At 40.6% G+C, this 19,300-nt stretch overlaps 1 pseudogene; it reads left to right on the top strand.

Moving 5' to 3' along the window:
• Positions 1-16,825: 16,825 nt before the first annotated feature.
• Positions 16,826-17,265, top strand: LOC128117729 (60S ribosomal protein L23-like; annotated as a pseudogene).
• Positions 17,266-19,300: the final 2,035 nt, after the last annotated feature.

The following is a 19,300-nucleotide window of genomic DNA, read 5'->3' as shown; positions in this document are numbered from 1 at the left end:
CCCAGAGGCACAGTTGTATAAACAGGGTTGTTCCTACAAGAGGTAGTCAGTCGGGAAGTCTCTCCACAGGGAGATTTGTTGGAAAAATAAGGTGTGGGGTGTGTGTGTGTGTGTATGTGTGTGTGTGTGTGTACCTGCACCACTGGGGCCTAGTCCTTTCAAGGAAAAGCCTGCACTCAGCCTGCTCCGAGCTTCACCTGGGACAGTTTTGTTTTATTTTTTATTTTTATTTATTTATTTTTTTGTCTTTTTTTTTTTTTCAGAGATGAGGACCGAACCCAGGGCCTTGTGCTTGCTAGGCAAGCGCTCTACCACTGAGCTAAATCCCCAAACCCTTGTTTTATTTTTTTGGAGAAACAAATGAAGCACGTTGTCTGTCCCTTGAGGTTCCAGGGCAAAGTGTTCAGGAGCAATCTAGTGAATAATTACTGCTCTCAACAGGTCTACCTTGTGCAGCTAGGGCATGGCCTGAGGGGCTTTTCGACAGAAACTCAATTGGCTCTGCAGGAAACCACACTAGCAGTCAAACAGGCTAAGCAGGACAGTGACCCATTCTGCCCTCACCTCAAACCATACCAGTTCCTACCACGTTTGAATAGACTCTCAGCCTTTATGCTGCCTTAGATTACGGGGAATCCAGTCTGACCCCCATCACAAATACCTCTCTAGGCACCTCTGCTCTACCACTCAACTACATCCCTAGTTCCAACATCTCTCCCCTTTTTTTCTCTCATCTGTCTCTGTCACACACACTTCATTCATGCTTATACTCATTCATTCTTTCATCTTCTCAAAAAATCCTGTGGTCAGTGCATGGCCTTTGGCCTCTAACCAATTAGGTGTAAGTCCCATACATCTTGCTACTAACTGACTTCTGACCTAGGACAAATGATTTAGGAATTCAACACCTCAGCTTCCACATTTTTGAAAGGTGAATAATAATGCCTATCTTTAGAGTTTTCAGATAAATTAAATGAAATAAAATAAGAGTTCAGAGGCACAAAACAGTGGCCACTTGGTGGCAGCTATGAAGATGAATGAAGGAACCTCTTGTAAAGGAGGCAGAGTAGAGAGTGTTTCCTGCACTCCACTGTGTTTGTGGAGTCTTGGAGAGAAATGGATGAATCTGTTTTGATAGTTTCACAAACATGGCACTTCACTCTACCTCACATCATGTAAACTGATAACATTTTTTTTGTGTGCGGTTAGGTCCCCCCAAAACAATTCATTCCACTTGGAAACACAGTCAGTCCAGTCTTACCAGATTAAAGCTTCTCATCTCCCAGAATAAGGCAACCCTTCCCTTTTCCTGTAGCCTTTCATTATAAGGACTAAAAAAGCAGCCTAAGACCCAGACACTAGGGAGTATAGTCCAATAGAAGGACTCCTTCATTTTCAGTCCAGTGCGTTCTCACCTCCGTGAAGTGCATTGTCAACAGCAGTCCTGCATGTGCTGGAGGGGTCAAAAGACAACCTAAGCAATCCGAAGTAGAAGGCAGCCAGAGAGGACTCACTTTTCGATACTTGTATGCTGGGAGTTGGGGAAATGTCTGACCTCCTGCAACACTAGGGGCTTTTCTTTCCTTCAACAGAGCTCTACCTTAGATAAGTCACGTAAGCATTTCTATTCAATTCAGATGATGCCTTCTGTTCCTGGGAATCCAGACTAATACCACTGAGAGGTTTTTGGGTACAGCTGGAGTGGAATGGGGACATGTGGGTAAAGGAGGCTTTTTGCATTATTTCTGGAAAGAGTGTATTTCCTAAGAGAAGAATAAGCGATAAAATTCATTACTTCAACAATTCAGATCAGAAGGTAGTACAACGTAACAGAGAAAATTGAGGAGAGTAGTGGCCTGGTGATGATCACTTGATCTTTTTCCCAGTTGACCTTCAATCATGTATACCTTAACTATACCTGTATTGGAGAGTGTTCCAAGTCAGGGTAATTCTTCTAAACTCCTGTGGTGTTTTTTATGTAACCTTGGCTAGCCTTATTGCATTCTGTGTTTTTGGTTCTCTGGTAGTTGACTGGTGGAAAATCAGGGGGTGGAGATCTTGGAGATTACATGTTTCCCAGATTTTCCAGGGTCATCCATAGCTATCAGTAGGCAACCCTAGCCAACTGACCTCTCTGGCACCATCATATGTATCTCAACTTATATGTTACATATGAAATAGGCCCCAAGGGTCACCATATGCCCATCCACAAAAACAGATGTATTGACCAAAGGAATCTTTTTTTGATGAAGAATAGCTTCCCAACATACGAGAAATGAATTTATAAAATATTCCTCAATGAAGAAAAATATTTCAGTGTGCTCCTTTGGTTTGTACCATGTAAGTGTTTATCAAGTCTCTAGAATAGTCACTTGAAATACATCATTCTGGAATCAGCAGCTTTTTAATTTTAAGGGATCCTTATGTGACTCACAGCATATTTTTAGTTGGGTTTTCAATGAGTGTTACTTTTTCTCTGCGTGTCAAAACTTCTGAGCTTATATGCAGAGAAAGCAAAGAGAATTCTAAACTGTTCTGGCATTATGTGATGGGAGTTTGGCCCATGATTCTTACTCAAACAGATATTTGAGTATTTACATAGGTATGTCACTGGATTAGGGGCATAACTACACTTGGCTTCTCTGCTGCTTTGGGTTGCTGGATAAAAGATACAGGGTAGTTAGGGTAAATGCCTCTAAAAATAGTGTGGCTTTTCTCTGCTTAGCAAGTAGAATTATGCGGTTTGGGCCCTGTGGGTTGAGTGTCCCTGGCTTTCTGTGTTGTAGTCTCAATTGCTGTGAATATAATTTTGGAGAAATGACACTTTGTTGTTAACAGTCTTTTTCTGTCTGGGTCAGGGAGGCAAGAAATATCTTTAAGCTCCCGGGATCTGTTCTTATGTAAGTGTTGGTCTACAGCCCCCCGTGTTCTCTGGATCTGTATTATAATTGATACCTGTGACAATGTATCTGTTTTAGAAGAAATGAATCACCTTTTGATAAGTGTGGATACCGTAGCATCTTTCCCATTGGTCAGTAATTTCTGGCATGGCTTTTTGTCTCTAACTTAATCCCCTGATTATTTTCTATTTCATTTCAGCAACACATAAATACCATTTATGGTTCATATCCTTTAGTAAAAATGCATTTCAATTTCCAAACCTAATATAGGATGCCCTACCTCAGTGACAGGATGAGAAAAAAAGACAATTCATAACTAGGTAACGTGTATGTATGAGTTAGACATCTTCAGGAGAAAAGAAAAGTCTGCACACAAATCTCAAAGCTGGACCTTACTGATTGTGTGGTCACCATGAGTTACTTCCATTTCCTGGTACTTGGTCTGGTAAGTATTGACACTGTTGATTGAAGAGTTAATACAAGAAAATATCTAGAAACATCCAATAGAACACAAGGCCTGGTAGCACACACCTTTAATCCTGGCACTCAAGAGGCAGAGGCAGGTGGATCTCTGATTTCGAGGCCAGCCTGGTCTACAGAGTGAGTTCCAGGACAGCCAGGGCTACAACGAGAAACCCTGTCTTGAAAAACCAACCAACCGACCAAACAAACAAAAACAAAAACAAAAACCCAAACAAACAAACAAAAACAAAAAGAAAGAAAAAAAGGAAACATTTAACATAGTACCCAGAGCAATGTTCAAAATATTTTCCCCATCCTCCTTCTCTTTCTCCTAAGTGTTTCTAAATTGTAGTCTGGCTAGGCTGGAACATGCCATGTAGTTCAGGCTAGCTTGAACTGGTGATCTCTCTGACTCTACTTTCCAAGTGCTGGGATTGCCTGTGTGTCCCACCATGCCCAGATACAGTTCTTCAAAATCTGTTTGTGAACCAGGCCTGGAAGTGTATGCTTGTGATCTCAGCATTCAGAAAGCTGAGACAAGAGGATCTTGAATTAGAGGCTCCTTTAGGCTACAGAGCAAGTTCCGGGCCATACTGAATTATACAGTGAGACCCAGTTTCAAAGACAAAAGCCAAACATAAACACAAAAATAACAACACTGAGCAAGTCTCTGTGTCTGTAAGAGAGCTCCTTTCAAATTTTAAGTTGGGAACTAAAACACAAGGGAAGCTTTTGTCTACCTATATGCTATCCTGTCTATTTTTGTTCTTTGCAGTTGAACTCAGGACTTAAGAAATAGTAGCAAGTACCCTACCACTGAGGTAAGTAGACCTCAAGGTCCTAGCCCCGCTACACACTTTCAAGAAACAGTGCAAAGTAGATACATGATGGGGGGAAGGAAAATGAAAGAGAGAAAAGGTTGTGATTTGGATTGACTCCTTGCTCTTGGCCTGGTGATGCATCTGAAAGTGAATCAATTAGCAGCTTCAAGGAGGCGCTGTGTGCCCCTATTTGTACACAAAACAGAATATAGCAATTCGGCTCTCTTCCTGTGAGCTCCTCAAAGAAAGAAAAGAATTATGTCTTCCTTATTTCCTCATAATGTGGCCTGCTATATGCCTAGTACTCATGATGTAAGGAGGTATTATTATTGGGGCAATAGATTGTTTGAGATGCCAAATGGCCTAGTGAAGATGAGATCTAATATAATATGGAAATTCCAAGCAGAGTGACAATAGGCTTAAGCAGTTGTGAAAGAGTGTGAATGGGCACACCTGGATATATGTGGAGGGTTTTCAAACTGCTTTTCCTCAGAAATGCAAAGGGAATTAGAAAGATGAGATTAGGCTACATAATGAGACATAAAGGTTTGCCATATGTACAGTTGCTTTGTAAGTCCACAGAAGCTTTGAGCATCATTGTCTTCTCTTTGACATTTTTCACAAATTGAAGCCTACCCAGCCTTTTGTAATTAGAAATACTTAACTCTTCTTTGTGAAAATGGAGACGTGACACTTTTGTGTTCCTTAATCCTGCCTTTGCCTCCAAATATTTTAAAACAGAAGGATCAGTTCAAAGCAGTAGCCTCAGTAACTGGCCATCTTCAAATATTCATGTTTGGGAAGAAAGCAAGGCAGGACCCCAGGTTAACTTGTGCTACAAGAAATTCTCTGTGTATCTGTGTGTCTGTGTCTGTGTGCCTGTCTCTCTGTCTCTCTGTCTCTCTGTCTCTCTTCTCTCTCTCTCTCTCTCTCTCTCTCTCTCTCTCTCTCTCTCTCTCTCTCTCTCTCTCTCCAAATGTCAGGAAGTCCCATTGATGACCGGATTCCAAGCACTATTTGCCATAGCTGAGCTCCTTTATCGCCCACAGTTTGTTCTAACAGGATTCGTTATTGGAGCTAAATCCTAGGTCTCTCTAGGGCCTGAGTGAAGTACAGATGGAGTGCAGCACTGATCATGAAGGATTGATTCTACATAGTACTGTTTGCAGGGACAGTTGACAGCCTCATGGAAACAAATGCAACAGATTGTTACCCATAGTTAATACTGCTGGCTGAAACCATTCCCTGGCCAACCTAAACATTTGTACATTTATTGGTGATGGTGAAGGACATCACTGAAACCCTTTCCAGAATGGTGGCTTATTAGCAAAGAGTATTTTAAGATGGCAAAACTTATTCAAGGAGAAGCATATGCTCCAGATAATCTTAAAATGATGTTTTTAATCTCTCTCTCTCTCTCTCTCTCTCTCTCTCTCTCTCTCTCTCTCTCTCTCTCTCTCTGTGTGTGTGTGTGTGTGTATATGAAGGTGACAATTAACATCTGGAGGTCAGAAAACAACCTTCAAATTTTTTTTTCTCTCTTTTTCCCTTGTGGGTCCAGGGAGGATCAAACTCAGGTCCCTAGGCTTGGCAACAAGTGCTTTTATCCACTGAACTATCTCAGCAGGTCTTAAAATGACTTTTTTGTTCATTTGTTTTGTTTTTTTCTTTCCATTTTTGCTTTTTCAAGACAGGGTTTCTCTGTGTATCTCTGGCTGTCCTGGATCTTGCTCTGTAGACCAGGCTGGCCTCAACCTCAGAGATCCACTTACTTGCCTGTGTAGTTCTGGGATTAAAGACGTCAGCCACTATGCCAGGGCTAAAATGGTGTTTTAAAAGGAAGTCACATGATCTCAGAAAACAGGGGAAACTGTATAGAATAGAGTCAAGTCAGTGAACTTTTAACACAAATTGAAAACAATGAGAAAACACAAACTACGAATTAAACAAAACAAAGCAATCAGTTTCTAAGAGCTTATAGTAGAAAGAGTAGAGTGGAAGAAGTGGGCTGTCTCATAATAAGAATACTGTCATTCTGAATAAAAAACAATGCTGTTCATTTCTGTCCTTCAGATTGTATGGGACAGATATCCATGAATGTTTTTTCTCATATATTCCTTATTTTTTGTCTTCCTTATCTCTCATTTTTTGAAACTATTAATTCATTGACTAATTTTTGGTTTTCTTGAGACAAGGTTTCAACATGCAGCCTTGGCTAGCCCCAGAGTTTGCTGTGTAGAACAGGTTGGCCTTAAACATTCAGAATTCCTCCTGCTTCATGGCTGGGGTTTCAGGTGTGTAATACTGTGTGGCCTGTTTATCTGCCATTTTGCTGTTTTAATTTTTTTTTTTTTGGTTTTTCAAGACAGGGTTTCTCTGTGCAGCTTTGGAGCCTGTCCTGTAACTTGCTCTGTAGACCAGCCTGGCTTTAAACTCATAGAGATCCACCTGCCTCAGCCTCCTGAGTGCTGGGATTAAAGGTGTGCACCACCACCGCCCAAGTGCTGTTTTAATTCTTGATGGTTTAACTATTACTTCGTGTAGTTGAAGTTTTCCTGGTCCCATCTGGCTCCCATGGCCCTGGCCTACAGCTGCTCAGGCCCAAATGAACACACAGGGGGTTATATTAATTATGAACTGTGTGACCTAATGACTCAGGGTCTTGCTAGCTAGCTCTTAAATCTTAAATTAACCCATTTCTATAAATCTATACTTTGCCACATGGCTTGTAGCTTACCAGTATCTTTACATCTTGATTCTTCTGGCAGCGGCTAGCAGCGTCTCCTCTGCTCTCTTATCTTCTCTCCTATCTCACCAGTTAGAATGTCCCACCTAATGTTATTCTGCCTCACTACTGGCCAAACAGCTTTATTTATCAACCAATCAGAGCAACACATTTTCACAGCATACAGAATGACATCTCCCATCAACCTCATATGTACTTCTTACTCTCTCATCTTTCCTACTTCCCACTGTAATACTTTCAAAGAATGGACATTCTAATTGGTTTGTATGTCAAAGATCATAATAATCACCCCATTTAAAACACATTTAAAAGATATGGAATAAGGAATATTCTGCTGCACTCTTCTCAAGAAAACCTCAGGCCTAACACTGACCATGTAAATAAGGACTCAGTGGTCTGGAATTGTGGCATGTGCCTATAATCCAAGTTTTTGGGAGGCTGAGATGGGGAGATGGGAGCTCAAGTTCCATGGCAGTCTAGGTTACACAGTGAAAGTCTGTTTCCAAAATCAATCAATAAATAAGGAACAAGATGCAATCATTTATTTAAGACTGTTCACTGAATTTCCTTTGTTGAGAAAGTACCAGGCCCAGACTTCATGGCAGTCTCCTATCATAAAGTAAAATGCACACGTCAGATCCACTTCTATTCCACATTCTTCCAGAAGTCATTAAACATGCACTGAGCACCTGGGACTATCTGTCAGGCACTGCTTTAAATGGCTGGCATACAAAGATGAATGAAAGATAGTCTTCCCTCCAGGAGCTTGCAGTCTAAAGGAGAGAGGTAAATAAATAAACAGGCAAATCCAAGGCAACTAAGCCTGGAGCATGGAAAAGGAAATACCATTCCTTATTAAAAATAAATCAAGAAGTCTTAAGCAGAAGTGTAGGGAAAGTGTAGAGGATTGAGGTTTCTCCTTTTGGGGGTTTTCTCATGTGGGTTCCCAATACTACTAGTTACTTTTGCATCACATCACTGTAGAACAACAACAAACCCAACCAAATCTACCCAATGGAAGAACTTTAAAGGAGGATGAATTGATTTTGCTCACTGTTTCAGAACTCAAGGACAGAACTCATAGTGACAGGAGCATGTGGCAGGGCTAGTCACATCATGGGTAGAGCACAATGAAGTAACAGTAAAACAGGCTAGTTGTAGTCTTCAGCCAACTGCCCATGGTGCCTTCCTTTGGACAGTTGAGGCCACCTCCAGTTTCCATAGCCTCCCAAAACAGTACCACCAGGTGAGAAGCAAGTGTTCCAAACATAGGCCTTTAGGAGATAGTTCAGCTTTCAAAAAATAGAACTCATTTGCAGCTAGAGTTTTCCTGCCTGGCCCACAGTCAGGACAAATCTCTCTCACCTGCCAGTCCCACAGCCACTCAGACCCAACCAAGTAAACACAGAGACTTATATTGGTTACAAACTGTATGGCCATGGCAGGCTTCTTGCTAACTGTTCTTACAGCTTAAATTAATCCATTTCCATTAATCTATACCTTGCCACGTGGCTCGTGGCTTACCAGCATCTTCACATGCTGTTTGTCATCATGGCGGCTGGCAGTGTCTCTCTGACTCAGTCTTCCACTTCCCAGCTTTATTCTCCTCCTTGTCCCACCTACACTTCCTGCCTAGCCAATGGCCAATCAGTGTTTTATTTATTGACTAATTAGCAACACATTTGCCATACAGAACATCCCACAGCACTCATTAATTCATGGGTTCATTCATCTGGCATGTATTGAGTTTCTACTCTGATCCATGTACTGGCTGAGATAAGGCACTGTTTCAGTGAACTTCCAATGTAGTAGAGGAGACAGTTAAGAATTATTAGAGTTGGCTGTTAGTGGATGGTAAATGCAAGTCCTCTATCACCCACCAGCACATTTGCAGTTATGTGTTAGGTGCTGAGTGTACTAGTTAACACAGGGCTGGAGAGGTGGTTCAACAGTTAAGAAAGTTTGCTGCTCTTGAGTTCTAGTCCTTGCACTCACAAACAGGCAGCCTCAACTATCTGTAACTTTCATTTCAGTGACTCTGTCACCCTCTTCTGGATTCCTCAGGGACCACAAACAGACACAGATACATGCATGAATAAAAAAAAAAAACTTTAAATAATACAAATAGTTGTACTATAAGTCATTATGTTTACTGAATTTGCTATTTTTATACTAGGATCTTTTAATATGTATAATTAAAATTATTATTGTTATTGCAACTAGTTTTTGAATAGTTATATTTCCTAGCACATTACATGTATCATCTCATTTACGTATTTTTAGAATGTATTTATTTTTCTTAATATGTATGAATGTTTTTCCTGCATGCATGTATGTGCACCACATGCATGCCTGTTGGCTCCCCTGGAACTGGGGTTACAGATGGTTGTGAGTCACTATACAGGTGCTGGGAATCAAACCTGGGTCCTCTACAAGAGAAATAATAAATGCTCTTAACTGTTGAGCCATTTCTTCAATCCCCATGCCATCTTTGTCACCTCATTTAAAACGGAGCCTAGTTTCTGGCAGAAAACAGTCACAGAGATATTCAATCACTTGTTTAAGGTCCCCTGGCTAGTCAAGTGGAAGATTTGGAGTTGGGCTCCGAAGACCTAACTGAATTCAAAACCTGTAATCATAACAAAAGAGACCCTCTGTTCTGTAGTCAACATGCTCATAGCAGTGGGGAACACAGAGAAGGATGCAGACAATTACAACACCATGGGACGCTAGAATGAAAGTGGAGAAATATGTTTTTTTTCTGAGGGCATTAATTAGAACAGGACATGATAGCAGATTTCTGGATGAGTTTCTTTTTAATCAAGAAATCTCTCAGGTCTTAGTTTTTACTATTATAAAAGACATAAAACATAATATTTACTAGTATAACCATTTTAAAGTGTACAATTTAGTATCATGAAATACATTCTTATTGCTTTGCATGGTTGCAAAGCATCCCACCATCCATTTTCACCAAGTTTCCATTGTTTCCTGCACTCTATTGTTAACTACCACCCTCCATTTACCACTCCCCTCAGCCCTTGCTAACTACTTTCCCTTTGTCTCTACTCAAAGCAGAATTCCAACCACTCTAGGTGTTTCCAGTAAGTAGAATCAGCTTATTTCTGTTAACATTTAAATTTCACACTTGAAATTTCATCCATGTTGTTGTGTTTATTAAATTTCCTTTATTTTTAAAGCCAAGTGATGTTTCCCTGTGTGTATACATGTGTATTGAAATTTGCTTTCTGTATTCATTGATTGGTAGACCCTTGTGCTGTTTCCACCTTGTGGCTGTTGTGAATAATGTTGGTATGTATCGGAGCCCCTGCTTTCAGTTCTTTCGGTTCTAACCTGGAGTGCAAATGATGGGCCAGCTGATCACTGTAGGTTTAATCTTCTGAGACACTGCATGCCTTCCCCAGTGGCTGTACCATTTAACATTCTCACTGGCAGTGCAGGAGTGTTACAATTTTATCACAGTCTTACAACTGCTGGCTTATTCTTTTTTATTATGGCCAGCTGAGTGGGTATGAAGTGGCATCTCATCGTTTGTAATTTGCATTTCTGCAGGAGGAATGATGCTTTGTATCTTTTCATGTGCTGATTGACTATTTGTAAATCCTTGTAGAAATAGTCTTAGCCCGTTCTTAAATGGGGTTCTTCTCATTGTCAAATGGAAGGAATTCTTTTCCTCCTCCCTTCCTTCCTTCATCCCTCCCTCTCTTCCTCTCCATTTCATTTGAACAAGGTCTCCATGTAACCAGGATGGCCTTGAACTTCAATTCAGATTGTAGAGATCCAGGCCCATGCCATTGTACCCAGCTGAGTTTCTTCTCTTATATTTTGAGCAGTAACATCTTCTCAGATATACAGTTTGCAAACATTTGTTCCTGCTTGGTAGATTGCCTGCTTTGCTTTCTTGAGAGTGTCATCTGATGCACATGCTATTACTTTTGGTAAATTCCAATTTACCTATTTCTTTTTTTGCCTGTGGTTTTGGAATCACACTGATGAAATTATCATCAAATCAGAAATTTGAAGATTCGATCCAGTATTCTAACAACTGCATTCATCTATTTCTATTTGTTTTGTTTTATTTTAGAGACAGAGTCTTACTATGCAGCCAGGCTGACCTGGAAGTCCAGATCCTCCTGCCTCAACTTCCTTTTTAATTTTTATTTTTTGAGATCATAATATAATCACAGCATTTCTTCTTTTATTTCCTCTCTCCAAACCTTGCATACACCCCTCTTTGCTCCCTTTCAAATTCATGTCCTCTTTTCTCATTGTTACTACACACACACACACACACACACATTCCTAAATATAGCCTGCTCAGTTTGTATAATGTTATTTGTACATATGATTTCAGGGTTGATCATTTGGTATTGGAAAATCAACTGGGGTGATACTCACTAGGGAAGAAAATTTCTCCTCCTCTTTGCATTCCTTAGTTGCCCATAGTTCTTTGTGTAGGGTTGAAGCCTTGTGGGTTTCTTGGTAAGAATTTATGGATATAGCTCCTGACCTTACTAGGAAACATAGTCTCACAGCAAAGTTCCTGATCCTCTAGCTGTTACGATCTTTCTGCCCCTGCTTCCACAATGTACCCTGAGTCTTAGGTACAAGAGTGTTTTCTAGATGTATCCATTGGGACTGAGCCCCACAGCTCTGCATTTTGATTGGTTGTGGTTTTCTGTAGTTGTCTCTGTTGCAAAGAGAAATTTCCTTGATGAGGGGTTGTCTTAACATCGAATGTTAGCATGCATCCCTACACACACACACACACACACACACACACACACACACACACACACACACACACACACAGATCAGATGTTAATGTATAATGTTGTATTATAGTGATAATGATATTTAAATGCTTAAAATGTATTATCAAATGGAAAAAGTGGGTTGGGAAGATGACTTAGTGATAGAGGGCTTGCTTGTAAGCAGAAAGAACTGAGCTTGATTCCCAGATCCATGTAAAAAAAAGATGGGCATGGAGGCATGTGCTTGTAACCCCATCACTGAGGACACAAGAGCAGGCAACTCCCTGGGGTTTGCTAGCCAGCCAGCCTAGCCTCCTTGGAGCTCTAGGAACGTGAGCAATCTTATCTCAAAAACCAAGGCTGGAGAGATGGCTCAGCAGTTAAGTGCACTTACTGCTCTAGAGGACCCAGGTTCCGCTCCAGTTCCTGGGGATCTTCTCCTGGCCTCTCTTGGTACCAGGCCTACACACAGCATGCTTACATACGTGCAGGCAAAACACTCATGCACATAAATGAACCTAAAACAAAACAACAACAACAACAAAAGCAAGGTTAGGGCGGGGGTAAGACAGCTCGGCACATAACTCCACAAAGTTGTCCTCTGACTTCCACACATGTGCTGTGGCGTGTGTGTCCACTCTGCAACACACACGCACACACACACACACACACACACACTAATATATATTCACACATACAATAAATGGAAAAAGTTATTTATAAAAGAGTATAAAATTTCTAACTTTGTTTTATGTATATATATACTTTTAAATGTATGTTTGTATATTATATTATTAAGAAATAGGGAATAGGGGCGAAAGAGATGACTCAGCAGTTAAGAGTACTAGGTGCTCTTCCGGAGAACCCAGTCAGATTCAGTTCTCAGCACCGACATGGTACTTGACAACCATCCTTAACTCTGTTTCCAGGGGAATCTGATACCCTCTTCTGATATTCATGGGCACCACGTATGCATGTGGTGCACATGCAAGCATGTAAGCAAAACACCCATGTACATAAATTAAAATAAATATTTAAAAAAGAAATAGAGAATAGAATAGGGAGCTGAGAGAGGAGAGGAATGGGGAAATAAAGATCAAAAGGTACAGATTTGGAGTGATATAAAATGAATATGTCTAGAGATATAATAAAATTATGAGACATATAGTTCAATTATACCATTACATTTAAATCATATAATTTAATATGATTTTATTGTATTATTAATAATTAATGTAATATTACTATGTAATTGATAATTAATTATACCCTTATAGTTGACAATATTGTATTCTGTACTGAAAACTTTCTGATTGAGTGAAGTTCAGGAATTCTTACTATAAAGAAAAGAAAGTGACTGCATAATGAGGTCTACTATCTGCTTCAGTGGTAGAGTACCTACCAACCATGTGAGAGAGACCATTTTGATGCCCAGCACTAGGGGAAAAAGTAACTGTGTGGTGATGAATATATTCATTTACTGGACTGTAGTAATCATTTCACTAGGCATATGTGTATCAAAACATAATACTGAGCCGGACAGTGGTGACCCAAACCCTTAATCCCAGCACTTAGGAGGCAGAGGCAGGTGGATCTCTGAGTTCAAGGCCAGCCTGGTCTACAAAGTGAGTTCTAGGACAGTCAGGGCTACATAGAGAAACCGTGTCTCAAAAAAAAAAAAAAAAAATCCCCAAATGAAACCAACCAACCAAATGAAAAACCATAATACTGTATTCTTTTGATCTCACATTTGTGTACAGAACCAACCACTCACTTACAAATGGGTGCATAATTTTTGTGCACCATTTATTTATAAGATTGTCCTTTCCCTGTTGAATGGTTTGGGCACCTTTGTCAAAAATTAGTCAAAGCAGGATGAAGTGTCACATGCCTGCAATCCAAGCATTTGGTAGATGGAAGCAAGAAGATCATGACTTTGAGGTTGGCCTGTGTTACATAACAAGACCTTGGTTCAAATAACGACAATAAAAAACTCACAGACCCAACATAGACTGGCTGGTTCTATTTTGAGTGTGGTGCTCATTACGACCTGTTTCTTTTCTTCCATCTTCCTTTTCCTTCTGTTTTCCTTTCCTACTTCCTTCATTCCTTTTTCCCTCTTCCTTCCTTCCTTCCTTCCTTCCTTCCTTCCTTCCTTTCTTTCTTTTTTTTTTTTGACACAGGTTATCACTGACTTAGAACTTATTGTGCAAACAAGGCTGGCCTCAAACTCACAGATATCTGCTTGCTGCCTGTGTAAGTTGCCACAGCCAGCATGACCTATTTCTTGAATCTAGTAGATTGAGAAACAAAAGATCATGTCCAAAGGACTTGCAGTTTACTGTTGACTAGAAACAGAATGACTTCACTTCTCTATCATGAGGCAGCATGGCTCAAAGTATCATATTCTGCATGTAGTAGAATCTACGAGTTCCGCTATCCACATTGTGAATGCTCAAATAAGTATTCGTTTAACAAACAGTAGAGCACTTTATTCACCTGCTAACAATGCAGAAAAATGAATTTTCTGTGTTGAAAGTTATCTCGGTTCTAATAAAAGCAACTGGAATTCCTCAAATTAGAATCTGTGACATTTTAAAATATTCTGATAACTTCCTAACTTTAAAGGAGTTTTCTGAGTTTCAAAAGCTCAAAGAGTTCTTTGATTACTATTCTCTCCCCCCACCTCTCCGCTTCTTCCTTTGGCCTTTATGTTATACAACTCAGTGCAGCTCCAGATCTCTCTTTGATAAAGCTGCTATTAATCTTTCTCACACCTAGAAAGCGTGTTCATAATGACACAGAGTAAACAGATTTTTTTCCGAATTTACACTTCATAAACATAACGTGGTAATAGATTAAACTGCTCATTCTTTCTCTGCGGCTTTAAGATGTTAAGGAATGCACAAGCAGAAAGCAGGGCTGCACAAGCCCCTGGACTAGTGCTGTGTGCCCTATCTAGCTATGCGACAAGAGTCTCAGGCATTCAATGGAACGATCACAACACACAGTCTTTCCACAAGCCGGCATAGCCCAGTTCTCTCCTGAAGCCATTTTTGGCAAATCATTTAATAAGCGACCTGGTGATTTCCTATGGGCAGATCGTAGGGCCTGCCTAACAGGACCCATTTTGCAACTGGCTGCCAAGCTTCCATCTGAGAAGATCGATAGTTGGCATGGCAACGAACTCATTTCTCCAGAAATGAGTTCCTTTTATTAAATTTTGCCAGCTATTGATCAATTCCTGATCCACATATCAAAACATGACAGGTGATTAATGAATCCTAGATCCGGTAGAATTAAACAACAATGAAAGTATTCAAGAAAGTTAGGATTGAATCCTTCTTTATGAATTTCATTCAAAAATTGTAACAGAAATAGTAACAGTATAGCATAAATCCATGTGTAAGGATGTAGATGCATCAAGACAGGAAAATGGAATGAATAAAACACACTTTCACAGTAAGTTTAAAATTGTAATTTGCCCTCCCCCTTCTTCGATACTTTCTAAGTAAAGCTATTTTTTCTGCTCTATGCATGCCCTTATTTTTCAAGTTTTATGCTGACAGACATAGTACTTGGCTGATCTGGGGCAGGCATGGGCAGTTTTTTCCCCTTTAGCTGTTAATGGTACCACTACTCTTCTGCCTGCAATTTTAGGCTCTCAGGCTCTGTGCATGAAAGAAGGAGCTTGGAGAAAAGAAAGGATCCCATTGTGAAGAAGAATGGTGAAGACCATGGAGATGGCTTGACTCATTCTTTCCCCATTTTCCTTTCTTCAGATTCCTTGCCATTTCCTGGCCACTCAGCACCCCTCTTCAGCTGATTTTCTCCACCCCAAATAGAAGACTGATTTCTCCTATAAGTAATGCTTTTAGTTAGGGAGCCTCAGGGGTTCATCTTCTTCCTTCCATTAACCAAGCTGTGTCATTTTAAAGACAGAAAATAGCTTAACACTATCCAGTGTCCAAACTACAGATTAAAACCAGACAAAGGGACTTAATGATGTCAGGCAAGTCGTATAGCCCATTACGAAAACTCAGGGCTTTGAAAAAAAAAAAAAGGTAGGTGTATTCCAACTCCCGTTTACCTGAGAGGTAATAACAGTTCTGCCCACAGTTCCAGCATATCAGATTTAGTAAGATTCCATTTAATGGGAAGTCCTAGGGGTTATGGTTGGTGCTCAGTGATAGAGTATGGGTTCAGCATTTGGGGTCTTGGGTTTGATTCCCCCATGCCATGATTAAACAACTAAGTTCTTACTGCAAAGACAGAAGTCACTTTCTTAGGCCCATGAGAAAACCTGGTGTAGTTAACAGTAACACTTTGTGATGATGGCAGGAAAAGACTAGTTAGCTCTGTGGTATTTTTAAAAATAATTTATTTATTTTTCTTTTGTGTGCATTGGTATTTTGCCTGTATGTATGTTTGTGTGAGGGTGTTAAACTATCCTAGAGTTAAATCCTGCTGCCATGTGGGTGCTGAGAATTGAACCCAGGTCCTCTAGAAGAGCAGTCACTGCTCTTAACCGCTGAGCGGTCTCTCCAGTCCCATAGCTCTGTGTTATTGTGTGAGATTTTTTATATAAGAATTTAGCAGGTATGTGTGTTGTGTGTGTGTGTGCATGTGTATGTTTCTGGGGTGTGAACCCAACAACTTCCACATATTAGGCCAATGTTCCACCACTTAGTTACATGCCCTGCTCCTCATGTAACTGTTTGTCATGAATAGAAAGTTCATTCATTCAGTAGCAGCCATATTGAGAAGAATATCTTTGCAAGCTGTGGCATGGATTTCAAACCTCAATTAAAATAAGCTATGTAAAAAATTTTTTTTCATGTTGCCTCATGGGAATCTTCCTGTCTCAGCCTTATGAGTACTGAGAGTACAGGTGTGGCTTTTCTGAGTATTTTTTTAAGCAGCGTTGTATGTGTCATGTGTAGTGAAGTAGCATTTCCTAGACATTCAGCAATCACAGGGTAGGTTAAGCTGAAAAGTGAACGGGGAAGTGAAGTAGCACAGTGGTAGAGTGCTTACCTAACATGCACAAGGCCCTGAGTTTAATCCCAGTACTATCAAAAATCCAAAAAACGAAATACCTTTACTTTCTGGGTGCTCAAGATGTCTAAGCAAGGACTTGGTGCATCTTCTTGAGTGAATTTCAGATTTCCCTCGCTCTTCTGGTAGGAGTTGTGATCAACCATGCTGACAATACAGGAGCCAAAACCGTATTTCGTGTCTGCGAAGGGAATCAAGGCACAACTGAACAAACTTTCCAGTGCTGGTGTGGGTGATCAGTGATGGCCACAGTTAAGAAAGGCATGCAAGAAGTAAGGAAAAAAAGGTGCATCCTGCAGGGGCAATTCAACAATGAATATTGAAGAAAGGACAGTATGTGTCTTTCTTTTGAAGACAATGCAGGGGTCACAGTAAACAATAAAGGCAAGATGAGAGGTTCTGCCGCCACAGGTCCAGTTACAAAGTAGTGTGCAGAATTGTGTAATAGAGCCCCAGACCTTAGCACAACTGACTCTGTGATGGTTGTGCCAATCAGGCTGTAAAACTCAGCACATAGACATCACCAACTGCCACCCCCCCCCCCAAAATGCAAAGACCTAATCCATCAGTGTTCATAGTTCTGGGAAAGTCTCTAAATGTACTAACCTTGTTTTTTGGCTTCTGTAGTTCTGCTTCTGGCTAACTGTTCTTGTTAACTGAAGTGTGTCAACCCAGTACATTGTGTGTGTGTGTGTGTGTGTGTGTGTGTGTGTGTGTGTGTGTGTGTGTGTGTGTGTGTGTTTAAAAATTCATCCTGAGAAAGGCTCAGGGCTACACTGGGATCCAGAGCACCTAGTATAGTCCTCAGCCAGCTAATAAAGATTTTCTGTTGGTTTAAACCCATGTTCAAATAGTCTCTTTTGGTGAATATCCCACAACATTGCATCCGATGCAGGCAACATCACATGATTCTCCAGTGTATTTGCAAAATCTAATTAAAGAACCTTTGCTCAAAAAATAAGTGAACGTGTCATTGGTGATTATTATGAACAAGGCAAGTGGTTCTAGGTCTTACAGGGCAAAGGTCTTATACATAAATTTAAACACTAAATATATAACAATGTAAATACAAACCTAAGAATGCATCTAAATACTTTTATTCGTTACTTTTTGTATTGCTGTGACAAGATACCCAAGAAAGCAACTTTAGGAAGGAAGGGTTTATTTTAGGCTTCACAGTTCCAAAGTACGGTCCATTATGGTGAGGAAGTCATGAGGGAGGAACATGGGACAGTGGGTCACATTTCATCTGTAGTCCGAAGTTGAGGGAGATGAATGCTAATCAGCTCACATTCTCTTTTTTATTCAGTCCTAACTCCTAGATGATTGAATAGTGATACCTACATTTGGGTGTCTCTTCAGTCTTCAATTAACCTAGTCTAAAATTTTTCTCATAGACATGTTTAGAGGTTTATTTCCATGGTAATGCTAAATCCTGTCAAGCTTGTGATATTAACTATCACAACAAAAAGCCACACAGTGGTAACAACTTTAAATTCTTACAAAAATTATGCCTTGCTAGGGTAACCAGATGCCTCTTTCTGCCCAAGTATTCAGCCTGTTAGGTCAATGGCTCTTGGGCAACCACTTAGCCTTGATGTCACTCTGAACTCATTTGTTTAATATCTCGGAACATGGATTCTAACCCTCCTTGCTAGATGCACTATTAACTCTTCAAGGATCCAAATAATTGTGATTCATTCAGAAGTTTCCAAAAAACAGCACAGTGCCCCACACCCAAATAGTCATATCATACATGTGTATGGGATTGAAAGGTTTGCAAGAGAGGTTTATAAATGAGCCCAGGTGTGGAGAAGAGAGAGTACCTGGAGTGGCCTGTGTGTGGTATCTAAGCCTCTGCTAAGTGATACAGTGCATGAGAATAGAAGGATGCCTCTGTTTTGGGTTGGGGGGAACTATAAAAGAAGACAACCTCTGTTTGGAACTGGGGGACTAGAGTAGAAGGGAACCTCTATTTGCAGGGGGAGACTGGAAAAGAAAGGCATCTCTGTTTGGGCCTGGGGAACTAAAATAGAAGGCACCTGTGTTCGTGGTGGTGGGGCTAGACTAGAAAGGCACCTCTGAGGGCAAGCAATGAAAGCGATATCTTGATAGAGGGGGGCATTATGGGGTTAGGGAGAAACCTGGCGCCAGGAAAAATACCAGGAATCCACAAGGACAACCCCAGCTAAGACTCCTAGCCATAGTGGAGAGAGTGCCTGAACTGGCCTTCTCCTGTAATCAGATTGGTGACTACCCTAATTGTCATCATAGAACCTTCATCCAGTAACTATGGAAGCAGATGCAGAGATCCACAGCCAAGCACCAGGTCGAGCTCCGGAAAGTCCAGCTAAAGAGAGGAAGGAGGGATTATATGAGCAAGGGGCATCAAGATCATTACAGGGAAACCCACAAAGATAGCTGACCCAAGCTAGTGGGAACTCATGAACTCTGGACTGACAGCTAGGGAGCCTGCATGGGACCGACCTAGGTCCTCTTCATGTGAGTGACAGTTGTGTAGCTTGTTCTGTTTGTGGG

This window comes from Peromyscus californicus, unplaced genomic scaffold (genome assembly GCF_007827085.1).
Source record: "Peromyscus californicus insignis strain IS unplaced genomic scaffold, ASM782708v3 Scaffold_10__1_contigs__length_136768540, whole genome shotgun sequence".
NCBI lineage: Eukaryota > Metazoa > Chordata > Mammalia > Rodentia > Cricetidae > Peromyscus > Peromyscus californicus.
Note: the sequence above shows the minus strand (reverse complement) of the source record. Positions and strands in the feature narration are given on the sequence as shown.